Source organism: Triticum dicoccoides, chromosome 2B (genome assembly GCF_002162155.2).
Source record: "Triticum dicoccoides isolate Atlit2015 ecotype Zavitan chromosome 2B, WEW_v2.0, whole genome shotgun sequence".
NCBI lineage: Eukaryota > Viridiplantae > Streptophyta > Magnoliopsida > Poales > Poaceae > Triticum > Triticum dicoccoides.
Genome location: NC_041383.1, coordinates 481,473,346 through 481,493,393, shown reverse-complemented (window position 1 = coordinate 481,493,393; position 20,048 = coordinate 481,473,346).

Genomic DNA, 20,048 nt, shown 5'->3' with positions numbered 1-20,048 from the left:
TTACCAAAGCAGCCCTTTTCCGTTCATGTGGCAGGGGTAAAACAGGAATATCACAGGGCTAAACTTTCGGGCGCGTGATATTTCAATGTGAGCGGGAAGTTTGAAAGCTTTTGGCGCCTAAAATTATAAGTATTCTGCTCTCGTACGGCCAACTATGATATCATGGCCGCCAATTTGTTTGTTTTGCATGCAAAAAAATGTGCAAGTTTTTAAAATCAATGTCTCCAACTCGAAACTTAGATTGTCGATTCAATTCAAATATGGATCATTGAGCTACTACAAGCAAATACCATCATACAGTCCAATTCAAATGAAATTCCAAATGTGTTTATCCTAAATATGATGACAAAAACAAAAATGTGTATGTTTATGAATAAAGTGAATGATTATAAAGTTTGAACATGCCCGTATGTGTATATCTCTAGGTTTGAATTTGAAATCACGAAATCCCGGCTTAAAAAATGTACCTCCGTTTAAATGAATTACAAAATCTAATGATGGAGTCGAATTCCAAAATTACAATCTTAGGTTTGTAATTCTGGTGCATCAAGGTATATCACGCATCTTCAAAAGTATCGTATCATTATCTCATAGTACAAACTGTGAAACAAATTGGTCAACCATGAGAGCACAATATCTCAATTACGCTAAAGTTCCTCAAATATAGACACCTCACTCTATCTGAAGTCAACCCCCCCCCCCACCACCACACACACACATAGAGAAGTCGTTCTCTCCCCAGACACCAACACACGAGCACATTAACACCCCTCTCTCTTGTAAAGTCTGGACCCCAACATAGGTCTCTATCACTTTGTCTCTCGGGCATGCACACATCTCTTCCCTCACTCTCTAGGTCTCCCGCTATCTCTCTTACCCAAGCACACGCACTATGTATATTTCCCATACACACAAAACGTCGCCCCCAAACGTCTATGTCCCTAGTTATGTGGTTCTCGCGCACTCACCTCACACACCACCCCCACTACAAACAAGCACACTTTGTCTCCTTGTGCACCACTCTCCTCTTTCTATCTCTCCCACATGCGGACCCGCCCCAGCTCCTTCCCTGTATACATATATGTCGTGACTCTTTGCATAGCTCCCTAATGTATAATCATTTTCGATTTCGCACATTGTTCTCTGCACTATCTATTCTAGATCTCTCACGAAGTCCCTATCACACACACGATGACTCGCTTCCCTTGCGTCTCCGTTCATAGGCCAATTTCGGACAACATCAACATTGTCCTATCTATACGCCATTTATGGACACAAACGACCCCTCTCGCCCCCTCTCTTCCAGTCTCTCTCTCTCTCTCTCTCTCCATTGCTGGCTCTCTCTTTCTCTCGCTCTCACACCCCTCTCCCACACACACACTCGATGTCTCTTCCAAATAGTCTGCTCCCCCTGCCCGCACCCGTGATATCTCGCTACTACACATGTCACACCATTCCCCCTTCCCTTATACTAGGTTTACATCATCAATGGTCTCTATACTCCACATACAATCTCTCCTCGTCACACACAAACGCGTGCACAAACACACACAGACACGCACAAACACCCATTTATCTAGATCCTCATCTCTCCCCATGTCCGCGTGTGTATCTCACACACTCACTCTCTAATTATGTATATGTGTCTCCACGTTACACAACACAAAGCCCCATGTACATGTCTCTCTCTATCCTCCACACACATAGACACAAAGAATCTGTTATCATTGCCTCAGTCTCTAACATATCGCACACGCACACTGTCTCTCTCTCTCTCTCTTGCAAACACGCTCAACAAGGGTTTCCCCATGAATAACTTACCGTCTACTCATCAACAGTCATGGCAGTACGGCGAACACGAGACGTGAAAAAGAATAAATCTACACGTGCTTAGACCACCTAGTATGACTACTAGGACTAGAGCAAGCCAAAAAGCGCACCGCCGTCACCCCCTCCTTGTCGGCGACGGGAAAATCTTTGTTTTACACAGTCGAGAAGTCATTGTGCTAAGGCCCCACATGCTGAGGCATTGAATAGAATGTAGATGCTAGTTTACGGAAGCAAGTATAGATAATACGTTTGTATCTCCATACTTATATTTCTTCTTTTATAAAACACCAAGTTGGTGATGATGGTACGTGTGCCATCTTGCAATATAGACCGTCCAATCTATATCTGACGGATGGAAATTAAACTAAAAGATACCCGCACCCCTCTCCACATTTGCAGACAAGGCCTTCCCTCTTTCATCCTTATCTCCAACAAACCTCATTGTTGAGCAATTAAGAAAGGAAGCCTCTGGAACAAACTGGCTTGGTGGCCGTTGCCGGCGTCGTCAATCCCCATGCCTCCGCTCAGTCCGACCACCAACCACCACCACACCCCACTCCTCTTCACCTTATCTCATATTTCTCGAGATATCATTAGTTTTTACACATGGGATTACTCCCGCAAGGGTCAATCACAACAAGTGTTTTTATAAAAAAAATGCATCTTGATGTTCCGTGCAATGCACGGATCTTGCTACTACTCCTAAACAAGACTAAGTTGGTGATGCTGGTGTGTCTGCCATTCGTCGTTTCTAACCATTAGATCTACATCTAATGATTGTGAGGTAAGTTGTTGCCTTTTCTCACCAACATCCCACTTGTCTACCAATTTGCGGAAAAACCCATAATTAGTATCTTAAAACCAACCACTTCCCTCCCTGACCTCACCAAAACAGCCCAAGGAATATATTATAATTGAAACATAATACTCCCTCCGTTCCAAAATAGATGACTCAAATTTGTACTAACCTTAGTACAAAGTTGGGTCATCTATTTTGGAATGGAGGGAGTATATCTCTAGTGATATATGTATATCAAAATTAGGGTGTTTTGTACCAAGTTTGTGAATAAGTATTAATCTAATTATGATTCGTTGCAACGGACATGATCATTGCTAGTATTTCCAACCATGCATTTTTTCCTAATATACCATAGTTTCGAGTTTTCCATCAAGATATTAGTCACTCATGGTTGATATTTACTTTCAATCATGCACACATATGCACTATGTTACTAGCCTTGCTTAATGGCTAGCAAAGCTTAACTTTCACTCCTACTTACAATATGTAGAGTATTTAACAAAAAACTACCACTTTCAACCAGCCCTAGGAAGAATCTATTGTACAAAAAAATAGAAAAAATGTACCCAAAATTTCTTAATCCACGCCAAAAACTACTACCTAGTACTCTTACCGATTAGGTTCGTTTAAACCAATTTATTACTGGGTTGACCCACACGTCCGTGCTGACGAAGCAGCTTAAACCAACACATTTTCTTTGACCGTTGCCACAAGAGACCCACATCTGACCTTCTATCCTGATATTCCCCCTCAAATCAATATTTTTCCTGAACATTACTTCAAACAGTACTTATGCGTGTCTGTCGGTGGCGCCGGTGATGAGCGAGTTGGCCGCTGCTCCGCCGGACGGGCCGGACGCCGCACTGGCCTCCGTACGGGTTGGCAGGGTGGACCGAGCGTGACTCAAGAGCGAGCAAGCCGCCGCGCTGGCCTGAGCGCGGCGCGCGCGAGCAAGCTACCGCGCTGCCATGCCAATCTAGCTAGCAAACCTTGAAGACAAGCAGCTCGACGGAGCTATCTTGGCTAGCTAGTGGCTGCGAGCGCTGGACGGAGCTGGCATCCGGGCTGCCGCAACATGGGCTCCACACCGCCGGCGGTTTTGACCTCGCCTTCTGCCGGCGGAGGTAGCTACGTCCCTTGGCGGAGGATGACTAGGTGGACGGGCCGGAGGTAGGAGGTCACTCGAGGATTTTGGTTGGTAAGAGCATGTACAATGGTTGATAAGGTAGTCTTATCTTAACTCTACGATGTATGCAAGTGGTAGTAGTTTCTTGGCATTTTAGTGGTTTCTTGCATTATTAGGGGTTTCTTGTAAGGAACAATGTACGTACTACTAGCGACAAAAGGCGATTCTAGGTTGCGTTGTACTCCAACGAGTACTACTAGTGGATGCGGGAGTGTATACCTCGTTTTGTGTGTTCGATCCCGGCCGAACGCACGACGGCCTTTTTTTTAAAAATGGTACTACTACACTTCGCTGCGAGCCAATATTTTACACGGGTAGTTTGAGTTTTGAAGTGAAACGGACGTGCGGCCCCACAATCTGGGTGCACTGGACAGCCTAGCCACGTGAACGGGTTTTCCTTCCCAGCATCCCATGGCTCGCGTGCTCGCCCTAGCCGCACCTCGCTTGCAGCTTCCTCATCAGATAGTAGCATATTTAAACTAGCGCCTCCCAATTAAGCCCGAGGAGCCGGAAAAGCCTGGTGGGCATTCAGAACTATGCAATATGGCTCTGTAGCTTGTAGCATTGCACGCATGGACTTCACTCCATTATCGGCTCTACTATAAAAGAAATTCCTCTTGATGTGTTTTTTTGGAAACGGAGGCAAAAGCTTTTATTTATCTCATTCATAAAGAAGGAACTACTAACAAAGTTCGACGAGATCCATTACACCTCCACAAATGGAAGCGAAAAGCCTAGTCTCGCTGTATCAAATAACTCAAATGTTCTACCCCCGCAGACCGTAGTAACCGTTGCTGATAAACAGGCTGCTAGTTTGTGCGTGAGAGGAGCGGCTGAGTAGGCCAGCTACTCCTACGTGAGAGGAGCGGCTGAATATAGCACCGAGAGTACCCACTAGGCCACTACGCAGGTGTACTTCCCCTGCATTGATAGTACATCGATGGTTCTAGAGAACAGTAGTACCCTCCACTTCCAACTGTAGCTCCTTGGCCCTGAGATTCAAGAGTTCAAAGCTGGTGCACTATACTAGACTAGACTAGAAGTACAGTACATCGCACTACTAGTTGAGAAAAGTAGTACTGGTGCTGCTACAGTACGAGTACGTACTCCTCCGTCACATAATGTAAGACATTTTTTGACACTAGTTGGCGTGTACAAAAAATGGCAAAAACATACCCAAAATTTCTTAATCCACGCCAAAAACTACTACCTAGTGCCAAAAATTTCTTACTAGTGCTATTATTTACAGTATAATGCAATCCCATAACGTTCCATAATGCTAGTACTAGTACTAAATAATAGCCTCACCCCTTTGATGAGGAACAATCTATAGTTGGAAGGGACGAGGCCCTGCGGTTACTATGCTCTTATTTCCTCCTCGCCAGTTCCCCTCCCCCCGAAGAGAAGGCAGTTCGTCGCTGCTCCCATGGATTCACCAGGCGGTTCTCCTCCTCGTCGGGGCTAGGAGACCTTGGACGACGATCCTCTGGGAGAAATCGCACGTCGCTCTGACGTCCTCAACGCCGCAAGACTCGGTGCTTCCTGCACCAACTTTGTCAAGACGCTGCTTAAACAGGCTTGGGAAAAGGCCATGCTTGTTGGTATTCCATGCGTCCTCGAGGAGACGGTTCTTCTTTGGGACAATCCTTTGAACAGTCCACCGCTCCCTGGCCATGGTTGCACGTTGACTTCGCTAGAGTTGCCGACGTTGAGAGGTAGTCGGATTTTGTCCGATGAGCAGGTCAGTAATGGAGTTTGATCATGTAGTACTTAGTTATTCCATTTCCATCCCGTAATTTCTCCGCTGCCCACCGTCTTATATATAGGTTTGGGTCGGTGCCAACGAATATTGGCTTGCATACCTCCGGCCGGATACCACCATCATTTTGCACAACGTCCACAGCAGTGCGGCCGTTCCGGTAGACCCCTTCTCAACCATTGGGATCGGCCTTCCGGACTGGCTGGGCTTGAATACATATGATGATGCCTACATGAGATTGAAGAATATAGCAATTGCGGACCCACCGACAAAGCGACGCGGCTACGACGATTACTATCTCATCGCGGTGTTCGACATAAGGATTGCCATCAATGCAAGACGCAGTAACGGCAGAGGCTAGCGCATGTTGGCGGCGGCATATTTGTACCCCTATATATTCGAAGACGTCGTGCGCCATCTAGGCCGCATCTTCACGGTGACAAGCCAGGGGACTTGTTTCATCTGGTTGCCATCCTACGGTACGGGAGATTACAAACGGAATGCACAAACCATCATTTGCATCCCTAATGGTACTCCATTATTTTGCAGGGACCAGTCATCCCCCGATCAAAATAAGATCACCGATCCTGGATGTGCATTTGCATCCGCGATTCGGTCTAACCTGGAACCTTGTAGCTGACTTTGGCATATTGGGATCAACTATCTTAGCAGTCATTACCGATGGTACCACTGATGTGCAACATGGTCACACAATCTACCATGATCGGACCGTCACCATCTACCCAGGTATTCCATTTTAACCCTCTCGCCTTCTCTTTCATTGTTGTACTAGTAGTATACTTAGTACTACTAGTAGGAGTACTTTTTACCTTGGAGGATGTGTATAGCTAGCTAGGCCCTTGAAGACTTGAACCCACTAGCTGCCACCATTTTTGTTTTTCCATGTCTTACTATCTCATCCATGTAGCCAAGAGTGGCTATATATAATAAGCCGGTTATTTTACTTCCTCTATACCGGAGTAGTACTATTTGCTGCACAGTATTACTGACCGCCATATTTGAGCACAACATTATTATGCATGGACCTTGACTATGTACGTCACCATGTGTCCAGATCTGGGATGCCGCGTGTACCAGATGAACGGCACCAAGTTCGACCCTTGTGATGCTACGTGGGTGCCGAGGAACACTCTTGGAGAGTACTCGCTTTTCATCGGGGACAGCTACCCCATTGTGAAGCGGATGCCACCTTCCGTGCACGACACGAAAGGCCTGTGTAACGTCCCGGATTCGATGCGCCAGGTGTCTGCCAGTTATTCGACTTCGTTGCCATGTCTTTTGCTTGCGTGTTGCATTTTATTATGTCATCATGTGCATTACATTGCATATGTGTTCGTCTCATGCATCTGAGCATTTTCCCCGTTGTCCGTTTTGCAATCCGGCGCTCCTATGTCCTCCGGCGTCCCCCTCTTCTCTCTTTTCATGAGTAGGTGTTAAACTTTCTCGGAATGGACCGAGTCTTGCCAAGCGGCCTTGGTATAGCACCGGTAGACCGCCTGTCAAGTTTCGTGCCATTTGGAGGTCGTTTGGTACTCCAACGGTTAACCGGGTAACCGTAAAAGCCCCTTCTCTTTGCAGCCCAACACCGCTTACAAAGTGGCCCAAAACCCATCTAACTCCCCTCCATGCTCTCGCTACGTTCGATCACGATCGTGTGGGCGAAAACCGCTCCTCATTTGGACTCTCCTAGCTCCCTCTACCTATAAATAAGCCTTCCCCCGTTGAAATCTCGGATGAAATAGACCCCTAACCCTAGCCCCGCTCCTCTCCGCCACCGGACACATACGGATTGGACCGGACATGTCCAGCCGCCGCCCGCCGGCGAATCAGGATCTGCCACCTGTCCCCGCCGGCCCTCTCTCTCTCCTCCCGCCGCTGCGGCCTGCCGGGTCCGGGTCGGGCCTGCCCAGGCCCGCGCGCCGCCCCGTGCGCCTCCGCCCGAGCCTCCCGGCCGGATCCCGCGCTGCCACCGCGCTTCGCGCGCCGCCGCCCCGGTCACCGGCGTGCTCCGCCGACCGCCACCTCCTCGCCTCCGGTCCCGCGCCGCCTTCCATCGCCGCCGACCGCCGCCTCCGTCACGGCACGCCGCCGCCGCCGCCATGGCGCCAGCGCCCGGGCTCCGCGCCCTTGCGCCGCTAACCTCCGCCGGAGCCGCGCCCTCGCCGGAGCGCTGCCTCCCGGCGCCTCCCTGCCTTCGCCCGGCCTCGCCCCGACATCTCCTGCCGCGGCCGGCCTCCTCCTCGCCGGGGACGTCGCGCCCGCGTCGCCGAACTTCGGATCCGCGCCTCCCGCGCCGCCCGGAGCTCGCCAGAGCCGCCCCGCCGCTCGCCGGAGTTCACTCCGGCCAGATCCATTCCGCCTGGACCAGATCCACCCACTCCCCGAACCAAACGTGCCCGCGCCCCCGTCCTGGATCCCGCCATCCCGCGTTAACTTTTCGCAGAGGTATAAATTCTGCAAAGTCCCAGATCTGTGTAATTTTCATGCCATGTTCATCGAATTGTATCTCTACATCCGTAGCTCCGTTTTGTGCATGTAATATGTCAAATTGTTCGTCTCAACGAGTACATCTTTTCATTCCATTGCATCATATTCTTTTGAGGTCATATAGATGCCTGAATCATTGTTGCAAGAGTGCTTCATGATGTTTTCTGCTGTCTGTTAACAGAACGAGCTCTTTTGTCATTTTTGCCATGATTGATGTGTGCATCCTATGAGGTTGATGTCTACATGTGTTTTGATCTATGCCATGCCATATTTACAGGGGTGTATGCCATGTATTTTTGTGATTAATGTGGTGACTAGCACAAGCTTGCAAACTAGGCATCGTGATGTTGCTGATTTTAGTCTCTGTTCTGCTGTTATTTTGATGCCATGTAAACTTGTTTCTACAGAGAGATCCATACATATTTTGAGATACTTCAGTAAGGGTGTTTTGAACAATAGGATATTGTCTATCCATTCATGCCCTTGTTTGGAATTATGGAGTAGCCTAGCATGTCATTTTCGTGCTCTACTTTTGCTTCAAAATGTTTCCTGGCAGATTGTTTACATGTTATTCAATTTTGCCAAGGTTGCTATAGTTGATCCTTGCATGCTATGAACTTGTTCTTGCCTTGGATTGTTACAAAAACATGTCTTCTTGATGATTCTATGATTATCTTGTCATGCAATGACTTTTGGGGAGTGAATCAAGCTTGTTAAGTAGGGTACTCGCTGTTGCTGTTTTACTAGGCTGAATCTGTTATTTCGTGATGCTATATAAACATGTTGCTACTAATCATTATATGCATAATCTGGAGATGTTAACTAAATGTGTTTTGTACTACATGTCATGCTCTATCCATCCATGCCCCTGGTTGCATTGATAGCTTGCTGTAGCTTGTTCATATCTTGCTCCAAAGTTGCTTCATAATGTTGCTGCCAGCCTATTAACATTAAGTTCAGTTGTTGTCATGTGTTTTCCTAGTGATCCCTGCACCCTATGGACTTTCTATTGCCATGCTTAGCTTCACAAACATGCCTTCTTACTGTTGGGTGCCTTGCCATGCCATGTATTGCTCTATAGTGAGTTGCACAAGCTCATTTACATGCCTTCATAATTCTGTTACTGCCATGTTTGAATCTGTAATATAACTTGCCATGTTTACATGGGTGCCATCATATTTTCTGATCCTTTTTGGCTCATGGTCAGTAAAGGACTTTTGATCTATGCAATTAGTAGATTCATGCCATGCCTTTTTTTGCCATAATAAGTTCCTGTAACATGTTGTTTGATAGCTCTAAACATTGCATCATGATGTTATTTTCTGCAAAGTCTGAAATTGTTATTACTTGCAATCTTACCATGTGTGTTTGAGCATGTTCTAGTGATTTCTAGAAATAGCTCAGTGTTCATGTTTTGTAATGCTTTACCTGTACTTCATGTCCATGTCTTTTGTTTTTATGTTGGGGTGTTGTAGCATGTTGTTTTGGTGCTTGCAAGATGCCTAGTTGCTGTTTTGAACAGATTGTTGTTATGACTTGTATAGTATGTGTGTGTTGCACCGTTGCTCCGTTTTGAGTGTGCTCTATGAAACTTGCTTAGAATTGCATGTAGTTTCATGTTATCATGTTGCATCCTTGTTTTGAGGTGTTTGCTTGATGTTTGTATGCATTTTGCATCAATGCCATGTTTCACTTGTTTTGCTCATATCTTCTAGGTCGTAGCTCCGAACTAAATGATCTTTATATGTAACTTGACTAGAATCGCGTGTTAATTATCTTTGTGCATCTTAACTTACTGTTTAACAACTTGAACATAAGGTTTATTCAGATCTGGACCAACTTCAAAATATGCATATGAGGACTTACCGGAATTGTTATATGTTGTTCCCGGCCTCATTTAAACTTGCCTTGATGTGTTGCTCTTGTTTGCATCATCTCTCGCCATGAGTAGCTTCATGTAGCTTTGTCATGCATCATGCTTGTTGTGCATCATGTCATGTTCATGTGTGGTGTGTTTACCCTATTGTGTGCTTCTTCTCGATAGTTCCCGTTTCGTTGCGATCGTGAGGATTCGTTCGTCTACGCTTGGTTCGTCTTCGTGGCCTCATCTTCTTCATGGACTCGTTCTTCTTCCTTGCGGGATTTCAGGCAAGATGACTGCTACCCTGGATCTCACTACTATCATTCCTATGCTAGTTGCTTCATTCTATCGCTTTGTTGCGCTACCTATCACCTGTTTATCAAGCCTCCCATATTGCCATGAACCTCTAACCTTTGACACCTTTCCTATGCAAACCGTTGCTTGGCTATGGTACCGCTTTTGCTCAGCCCTCTTACAGCGTTGCTAGTTGCAGGTGAAGTTGAAGATTGCTCCATGGTGGACAGGATTTTGGTTGGGATATCACAATATCTCTTATACTATTAATGCATCTATATACTTGGTAAAAGGTGGAAGACTCGGCCTTTTGCCTGGTGTTTTGTTCCACTCTTGCCGCCCTAGTTTCCGTCATACCGGTGTTATGTTCCCGGATTTTGCGTTCCTTACGCGGTCGGGTGATTTATGGGTCCCCCTTGATAGTTCGCTTTGAATAAAACTCCTCCAGCAAGGCCCAACCTTGGTTTTACCATTTGCCTCACCTAGCCCTTTTTCCCTTGGGAGTCGCGCTCTCGAGGGTCATCTTTATTACAGCCCCCCCCCCCGGGCCAATGCTTGTCTAAGTGTTGGTCCAAACTAGAGCACCGTGCGGGACCATTCCTTGGCAACTTGGATTTGTCGGTTCCTGTACGCTTCGCTTATCCGGTGTTGCCCTGAGAACGAGATATGTGCAGCTCCTATCGGGATGTCGGCGCATCGGGCGGTCTTGCTGGTCTTGTTTTACCATCGTCGAAATGTCTTGTAAACCAGGATTCCGAGTCTGATCGGGTCTTCCTGGGAGAAGATATATCTTTCGTTGATCGCGAGAGCTTGTCATGGGCTAAGTTGGGACACCCCTGCAGGGTATAATCTTTCAAAAGCCGTGCCTGCGGTTATTGGCAGATGAGAATTTGTTAATGTCCGGTTGTAGACAACTTGACACCAGATCCGAATTAAAACGCATCAACCGTGTGTGTAGCCGTGATGGTCTCTTTTCGGCGGAGTCCGAGAAGTGAACACGGTCTTTGGGTTATGTTTGACGTAAGTAGGAGTTCAGGATCACTTCTTGATCATTGCTAGCTTCACAACCATTCCGCTTGCTCTCTTCTCGCTCTTATTTGCATATGTTAGCCACCATATATGCTTAGTCGCTGCTGCAGCCTCACTACTTTACCCCTTTCTTTCCCTTTAAGCTTTGCTAGTCTTCATACCCATGGTAATGGGACTGCTGAGTCCTCGTGGCTCACAGATTACTACAACAACAGTTGCAGGTACAGGTTTATGCGATGATCATGACGTGAGAGCGATGCTTGCTTGCGTTGAGTTCTTCTGCTTCTTCTTCGATCAGGGGATAGGTTCCAGGTCGGCAGCCTGGGCTAGCAGGGTGGATGTCGTTTGAGTTTCTGTTTGTGTTTCATCCATAGTCGGATGATGCTCTTATGTTTTGTGATGTTGTATTCATGTGGCATTCTATGCCTCTTGAATGTATCCCCATCTATTATGTAATGTTGATGTAATGATATCCACCTTGCAAAAGCGTTTCAATATGCGGGTCTATCCTTGGTGGGACCTTTGAGTTCCTTTTGGATAGGGTCACATATTGGGCGTGACAGCCTGCCGTTCATGAAGCATGGTTGTGTCTTCAGTGTGCACCGCCGGATGAACGACATGCTGGGACACGCTATCCCTGATTTATGCTGCTTCAGCTTGGATGAGTCTCCATCGTGTGGAACCGGACTAGAAAGCTGCGACAATGATTCCCGTTGCCCACCACTATGGATCGTGCCATCCATGAAGAACACCTGGGACTGGAACCTGGAGGAGGACATGCATGTAGCCCATCTATAACGTGTAAGTCGAGTACGGTAATTGTGAACGGTAGTGCTGTGAATATATGTAGACTAGTCGTGCACAAATTTATCACATGAATTGGAGATCAACTTGTGTGGCATACTGGCATTTGTCCTTTAGAATTTATTACTAGTAAATGTGTTATGTGTACGTGCAACTTGTGTGGTTGTTGCACGGGCTTCAACACGCTCTTTGAGAAAAAAAGGTGGCACAGCTTTGGATATACGTGACGTGGCGGCATCATACAGTAGCATCATTCGCTATAGTTGTAGTACACTCCTACTAGGACGACAACTCCTATAGAACCTTGCGCTTGGATCTTTGCCTCTTCGGGAGGTTCAACAGTTCGTACTCGTCTGAACCTTGCACTTGCCTCTTCGCCTCTTCGGAAGGTCCAACAATGATGATACTACAGTACAATACGCTTCTGGCAATCTGACACCGATTGAACTGTTGCATGTCCACCACGAGGGCGAGGGCGGGGGTGAGGGAGAGGAAGAAGGAGAGTGTCGGGGATATACCCCGCGGTATGACCCGACCGGAGTCGTAAACCAGCCGGGACTTGGTAAACCGGCGGATGGTAAACCGGCAGACCGTTAAGACAGATGGCTCAGTTAGACGGTAAACCGGCGGGTGTTAAACCGGCAGATGGGTAAGACAGACGGTAAACCAGCAAGTGTTAAACCGGCAGAGTTAAGACAGATGGTAGCACCGGCAGGTGTTATTAAACCGGCAGACAATGTTAAACCGCCAGACAATGTTAAACCGGCAGACAATGTTAAACCGGCACAATGTTAAACCGGCAGACAATGTTAAATCGGGGGACAATGTTAAACCGGCAGACAATGTTAAACCGGCACAATGTTAAACCGACAGACGTTGAGAAGCCCAGGAAAGGAAGTCAAAATAGTTTAAGTTAAAGTCGGAGTTGGACTCCACATGTAACTCGCCCCTTCAACATATATAAGGAGGGGCACGGCACCCCAAAGAGGGACAAGCTAGAGACAATATCTAGGGCTAGACACAAAGAGGAGAGCCGGCTTACAGCGACTCCCTCATGATGATAATGAGATCTAGCCTCAAACAACATGTAGGGTTTTTACTGGATGATGTTTCCCGGGCCCCGAAGCTGTCTAAACCCTTGTCTTGTGTTGCGTCTCTCGATTCCGCTCAATCCCTCTCAAGCTACCACATAGATGCGTTGGCCTCGCGACTAAGTCCTCACACTAGGACATCTGACGTGTTAATTCCACGACAGTTGGCGCCCACCGTGGGGCCTGCGCACGGTGGTGTTAAGTTTTTGGAGGGATTTTTTCCTAGGGTTCGAGAAGCTCGTGATCATCCCGATAATGCAGAGCCGGCGTTGTTCGCTGCGAAGTTTTCTACTATTGGCATGGAAGGGTCTACGTCGTCGACCAATAGTTGGAACGGCATATACTAGATTGGATCAAGAGTTAGGGTTGTATCTGGGTACGCTGCCATGCGCGACCAGGCGATTCATTGGACTGGATCAAATTTTCGCCGCAACACCGTCAGATCTCCAAATCGTCGAGATGGTTTCTACTATAGTTTAGTTTGCGGGTCAGGCATGCTACAGGTCCCAAGGCATCAACTCATGGCTGCTTGTGATATTCTCTGTGCGTGAAAACCAACATGCTCATCTACCAGAAATACTACTTACGTAGAGGCAGTGCTACTGGAGTACGATAGTTCATATATTTTCGAATCTTTCAATGGTTGTCGAGCACTGCATCTACTGATCCATCTAGCCATCACATCAAATCAGCCTGTATTCGAGTAAAACTGGCCGCTGAGCCTGCTGAGCTGTTAAGTCGTCGCAGCTGTACCATAACCCGGACGTGACGGGTCAAATCTGCCACAAAACCGGACTCTGTTTCGTTGCCAAGTCGTCCATGGTCTCGTGTCGGGTCGTCTATGCCTCCGAGTCACCAGGATCAAGACTCGCCAAATAAAGCTGCTACCTCATGTGATCCGTAAAAACGAGCAGATCCCGGTGACCGCAGAAGGCATATCAAGTTAATCTATGTCCTAAGTAATACCTAGTATAAGACTCGAGACCTGGGGCCAACACGGCCTTGACCCGCTCGGCACCCACTTCTGCCGCAAGTCGCAGTAAACCACCATCGCCCCTTGCCGGATCAACCGCTCGTTAGCGTGCCTCCGTCGACCGGCCTGAGCCGCCTCGGCGTCGACTCGAACCTCAAAGTTGCCTCCCCCACGACCCGGATTCCTCCATGAAGCCCGGCTGACTCGCCTCCGACTACTTACAACCAATTTCCATTGCCCTGAGCCGCCTGCGCCGGCAGACCGCCACCTCCACGCTCAAGATGCTCGCCGGCTTGCCGCCCTTGTCAACCTCCGCCACGAATCGTCACCCATGGAAATTGTTTCTGCTTTGGCCTCGTTGCCACCCTTACAAGTTGCCGGCGTGGCCTCGCTCTCAAGTGGCCGGTGTGGCCTCGCCGCTGACCCGCAGGTGCAACACCGCCAACGCCGCTCTAAGCGGCCGTGGCCTGTGGCTTTACGCCGGCCCATGGCCGCGCTCCGATCGCCCTGAGCCGCCCACACACCGGTTCACCCCGCTTACCCGCCACTTGTCTTCGCTGTGAGCCGCCCCGACTGTTATGATCGCACAAATGATGTATACTAGCACATCAACTAGTGCACATCACATCAAGAGAGAAAAGTCATAATTGGTGGCGATCAGGAAAGTGAATCGGACAAGCCATCATGTCAAAGCATGTACTAATACCAACACCGGGATCAAGGACTACAGATACAGGATCAGATCAACATGGGTCTCCAGACCGGCGATGCCCCGGACATGGATTGATCAAACCAACCACGATGTGGAGGAAGACCCGGATTAGACTCTGATTCTGACATCTCCATGGTCTCCGTCTCTACTGCAGCTGCGGGCGCGCCTCGACCCGCTCGGTTCGTCCGCACCGTCAACTCGCCGGTGTGCGCTAGCGGTTGGACTCCAGCGCTGGTTCGCCCGCATTACCGGCTCGTTTCTGCTTCCGCTGCTCAAGCCGTTGCGCTGCCGTGTTGCCGAGTCACCGTCACCGTTACGTATTTTTTGGCTTGAGCCGCCTGAGTGGTCTTTCCTCGTCAAGTCCGTTGTGGCTGCCTCCGGATTGCCACGCCCTAACGACCGCTTAGACCGCCTACTGCACCGCCCAGCTAACCCGTGCCAGTGCCTTGCATTGCCGTTTTCCGCGGCCTCATCTGCACCGGCGGCCGTCTGCTGCTTCAGCCACCTAAGAAGCTGTTCTGGCCATCAAGTGGTTTTCAATCCGGCCTCGCTGCTGTAAATCGGCTCCCCCGATCTGCCTCCACCTGAGGGCCGGGTCGGTTGCTGGATCGCTTCTGCTGCCCTCCTTCTAAAAACCACCAAATCACCTCTGCTTGCCTCCACAGGCTGCGCATCAACCATTGCTGAAGCCGCTGAACCGCCGAGACGCTGTTGAGAGCCGCCGGCAATTCAACCACAGCTGCCGATGCTCCCTGCCTTCATAACTCAGCCCACCGGACCCCTGCTCCTAATCTGCACCATAGCACTTCAAGTCGTCCGGCCTCGTGGCCGTCTCCGTCGAGGTTTCAAACCGGCCCCACAACCACGTGCCTCCGCTGAGCCGCCGCTGCTGTCGCCGAGCTGTTACCTCTGCTCGTGGTCATGTGCCGCGGCGCTCGGATAACCCGACCGAGTGGCCCGGGCCTTGCTTCATCAACCCGTCGTGCCTTGAGCCGGTCCTCTGTTCACTGGGTTCTTCCTATACTGCCGTGAGACAAACCGGCCGGCCCTGCTTCAGGTGGTTCAGGAAACGCAAGTAAGGGACCGGTTTGAGGGACAACAAAAGTCAAAGTTCAAAAGAGAATGCTGCTCATGGTTTTCACTTGGCAGCAAAATTGGATTTTGATGAAGAGATTAACCCGGAGCTTTAAAAGGCAAGCTTGAGGAGATTCATTATCAATAACTTGTTCAGTGCCAAAACCTGGTAACTTCTGCGAAATTTCGGTGATTGCGTTGTGTAAGGTTGACTATTGCACCTAGCTGACTCATTCATGTACCGTCAGTCATATTATGACCCGGTTCCATCAATACTTATCAATACCCGACGAAAATATCAGGTGATGTCCATCCAACTTTATTTTATTAGCACATATTATTTCTATTAAAAGGACAAATTAGTTTGATTTTGTATATTTTATATACAGGACCATTATTCATTACAAATATGGTTTATACCACGGATACGGATCACGGGTTGATAATATCCCTCGTGGTGATAATCCGGGACGTATCACATGATGAATGGACACACACAAGTTGCTGCCCTTGCGGTCTAGTCCACATCGGATTGCTGGGATCATGTCTGCTTGTTATCAATGGACGTGCGTAAATCGCCGCCCCGAAGCCTGATCTAAATCAACATGTCGGACCGCATCTGTTTGCATGAGCTATTTATTGAATAAAAAGTCAGTCACTGCTTGGGTAGCCCGGTTTTCTTCCAACAAATTGGAGGCAAATTATTATTCAGCCGTCGTCTATGATGGATACCTCAATGGACATGTGCACGAATCACTGCCACTAAAGTTTGGTTAACTTCAAACAGACAGTTGGAAGGAACCATCGGCCGAGTTGCTGACACGGCTCATATAGGATCATTTGTAACCCGCCGCAGTCACCTCAACCTTCTGTGGATTTACATTGCGTTCTTAACACCAATGATATATACCTTCTGCTATGGTCAAGTACGGAGAATCTCAAGACAACTCTTTGAGTCATCTTAAGACTCGGGGGCTATGATGATATGACTCAGCAAGTCTTGCCAGTTTCAGCAAATTCAAGTGCCCCAGGATGTTGAAGGGAAAGATAACCCGGTCCCGTAGGCTACTTTAATATTGATGAAAATTTAAAGGCCGTCAGAGAATTTCCGGCTCAAAAAGTATATAACAAAATCCCGACTCAATGAAGAAGTTCCGGGTCATCAGAAAGGATTCCGGGTCAAAATCCGGCTCAAGGGAGGTCAGTCTCATTGAAGCTCTCCAAATATCTGGTTTACAATCTGGTTCAAAGGAAATTTATCTATCATGAAGCTTTTATGCTCTCAAATCCGATTCAAAATCCCGGTTCAAGAAGAATTTATCTCTTGCAAAAAATTAAAAGTTGCCGAAGAGGACCTCTTGCCATGATGCACGGTTCAAACATCGGTATCCCGCCTTATTGGCTTATCATATTATTGGTTACATGGGGGCTTCAGCTTACAAAGCGTAGTTCTGTCCATTAATCCGGCTATCACGCCACAACAAAGCTTGGGAGCTTCACACCCAAGGGGCCAAAGAGAGTCTGGATGCTATGCACAACTCAAACATAGGCACCCAATGAGCACAGCTCATCACGTTACTTGGGGGCTCCTTGGTCCAATACCAAGAAGTTTGAATGGACCCTTGTAGCTGGGTATCGACCCACGGCTTGGAAGCCTGGTATATTTACCTAAAACCCCGGGTTAACCTGCCTTCATCAAGTAAGACACTCCTATCCAGGTCATCCTGGCACGACCCTCCGAACGTTTGATAGTTACTCTCATTGAGACCCTGCACTTGTCAAAGTTGAAATGGTGATTGGTTAGTTGGAGGTCCATCTTAAAAGGCTTTGTTAAATGGTTCAACTCAGCGGCCTGGCAGCCCACAAAAAGCCTTGAATTTGGGCCTGGCAGCCCTCAAAAAGCCTCGACTACACGGTTTTATTTGCCTTTGTCAAGATTTTTCTCTTTTGATAAATTTTATGTTGAACCGGTGTCTATTGACCCGGCATGACTATCAGTCCTAAAATTAACCCGGTGTTCATTAACCCGGCTTGACTTTCAACTACAAGTTGTCAGTACATAATCACTTATATTCCGGTGTTTATTGACCCGGCCTGGCTTTGGACTATAAGTCGCCATCATATATTTGGATTGCGCCATTGGAATTATATCTTATAAATCATTGGGTATATTATTCAAATAGCTAACATGGCTGGATTTTTATTATGGTTATCAGTAACCAGTATTATGATTAAGGTTTTCAAAGTCGCTTTAGCGCAATGGCTATCATATTATCAATGGATATGATTTTTATTCTACAATTGAAGGAATAGTCTCGAGTTGCTGCAGGCTTACAACCCAGCACTTGGGGGCTACATTATTTAAGTTGAGATTACATCAAATATGCAAGTCTCATGTCGCTGCAAGCATGCACCATGACACTTGGGGGCTAATGCAAAGTCATTCTTTGCTCATCTCATTGAAGACCCGACTCATCACATTATAATGAGCCGGCCCTTGGGGGCTACCAATTGCTCCTGTCAAACAATTCAAGGTACAAAGCTTTTTATTCATTATATTGAAGGGTCCACTGCTCATTTGGTAAAGCACAAGGCTTTTAACCTTGTGGACGTGTATTCATGCCCCATGATGGGGGTTATCATATGATGTTATTTTCATTGAAGTATATATCAAAGTCCTAGCTCAATATTATCTTACTGAGTCGGCCCTTGGGAGTTACATGTTGCTGTTCAAAAGTTTACATGATTACATTTACGAAGTCCCTGCTCGTTATTGCATAATGCCCCGGCCCTTGGGGGCTACACTGGTTGAAGTTTTTTTTAGCATCAGGAAATTACAAGTCCCAGGTTGCTGCAAGCATGACAACCCGGCACTTGGGGGCTACATATGTGGAATACTCAATTCTGACTAATGATTGAGATGAACAACCTGGATTTCTACAAGATTGTGATATTTATATTGAAGCAAGTCTTAAGCTGTTGCTATGCTATCTTCTTAAGACTTGGGGGCTACAAGTAATAATCATATAAGAGTTATATTTTCAAGCTGGATGTTAATTACAAGTATGACCCGGTGCTATCAATATTTATAAATCGGCAAGTTCTACATTCTTAAACCGGCTGAAGATCAGATGAGGATTTCAACGACCGTTATTTTTGTTAAGTCATTGGGAATTGAGTCAAAGAAGTTATTCTTCACAATATTTCTCTGTGACAAACTAATGTCAGCAAATTGATTATGAAGCTGGCCTGTTAAACTGGATTTTCTATAAGGAAGTGACAAGGACTTAAGGATGATCAGGATTAGTTTAACATGGATAAATCCAAATTAAACTGGGGGCTAATGTCGGGGATATACCCCGCGGTATGACCCGGCCGGAGTCGTAAACCGGCTGGGACTTGTAAACCGGCGGATGGTAAACCGGCAGACCGTTAAGACAGATGGCTGAGTCAGACGGTAAATCGGCGGGTGTTAAACCGGCAGATGGCTAAGACAGACGGTAAATTAGCAAGTGTTAAACCGGCAGAGTTAAGACAGATGGTAGCACCGGCTGGTGTTGTTAAACCGGCAGACAATGTTAAACTGGTAGACAATATTAAACCGGCAGACAATGTTAAACCGGCACAATGTTAAACCGATAGACAATGTTAAACCGGCAGACAATGTTAAACCGGCAGACAATGTTAAACCGGCACAATGTTAAACCGACAGAAAATGTTAAACCGGCAGACAATGTTAAACCGGCAGACAATGTTAAACCGGCACAATGTTAAACCGGTAGACGTTGAGAAGCCCAGGAAAGGAAGTCAAAATAGTTTAAGTTAAAGTCCGAGTTGGACTCCACATGTAACCCGCCCCTTCGACATATATAAGGACGGGAAGGGCACCCCAAAGAGGGACAAGCTAGAGACAATATCTAGGGCTAGGCACAAAGAGGAGAGCCGGCTTACGGCGACTCCCTCATGATGATAATGAGATCTAGCCTCAAACAACATGTAGGGTTTTTATCGGATGATGTTTCCCGGGGCCCGAAGCTGTCTAAACCCTTGTCTTGTGTTGCGTCTCTCGATTCCGCTCAACCCCTCTCAAGCTACCACATAGATGCGTTGGCCTCGCGACTAAGTCCT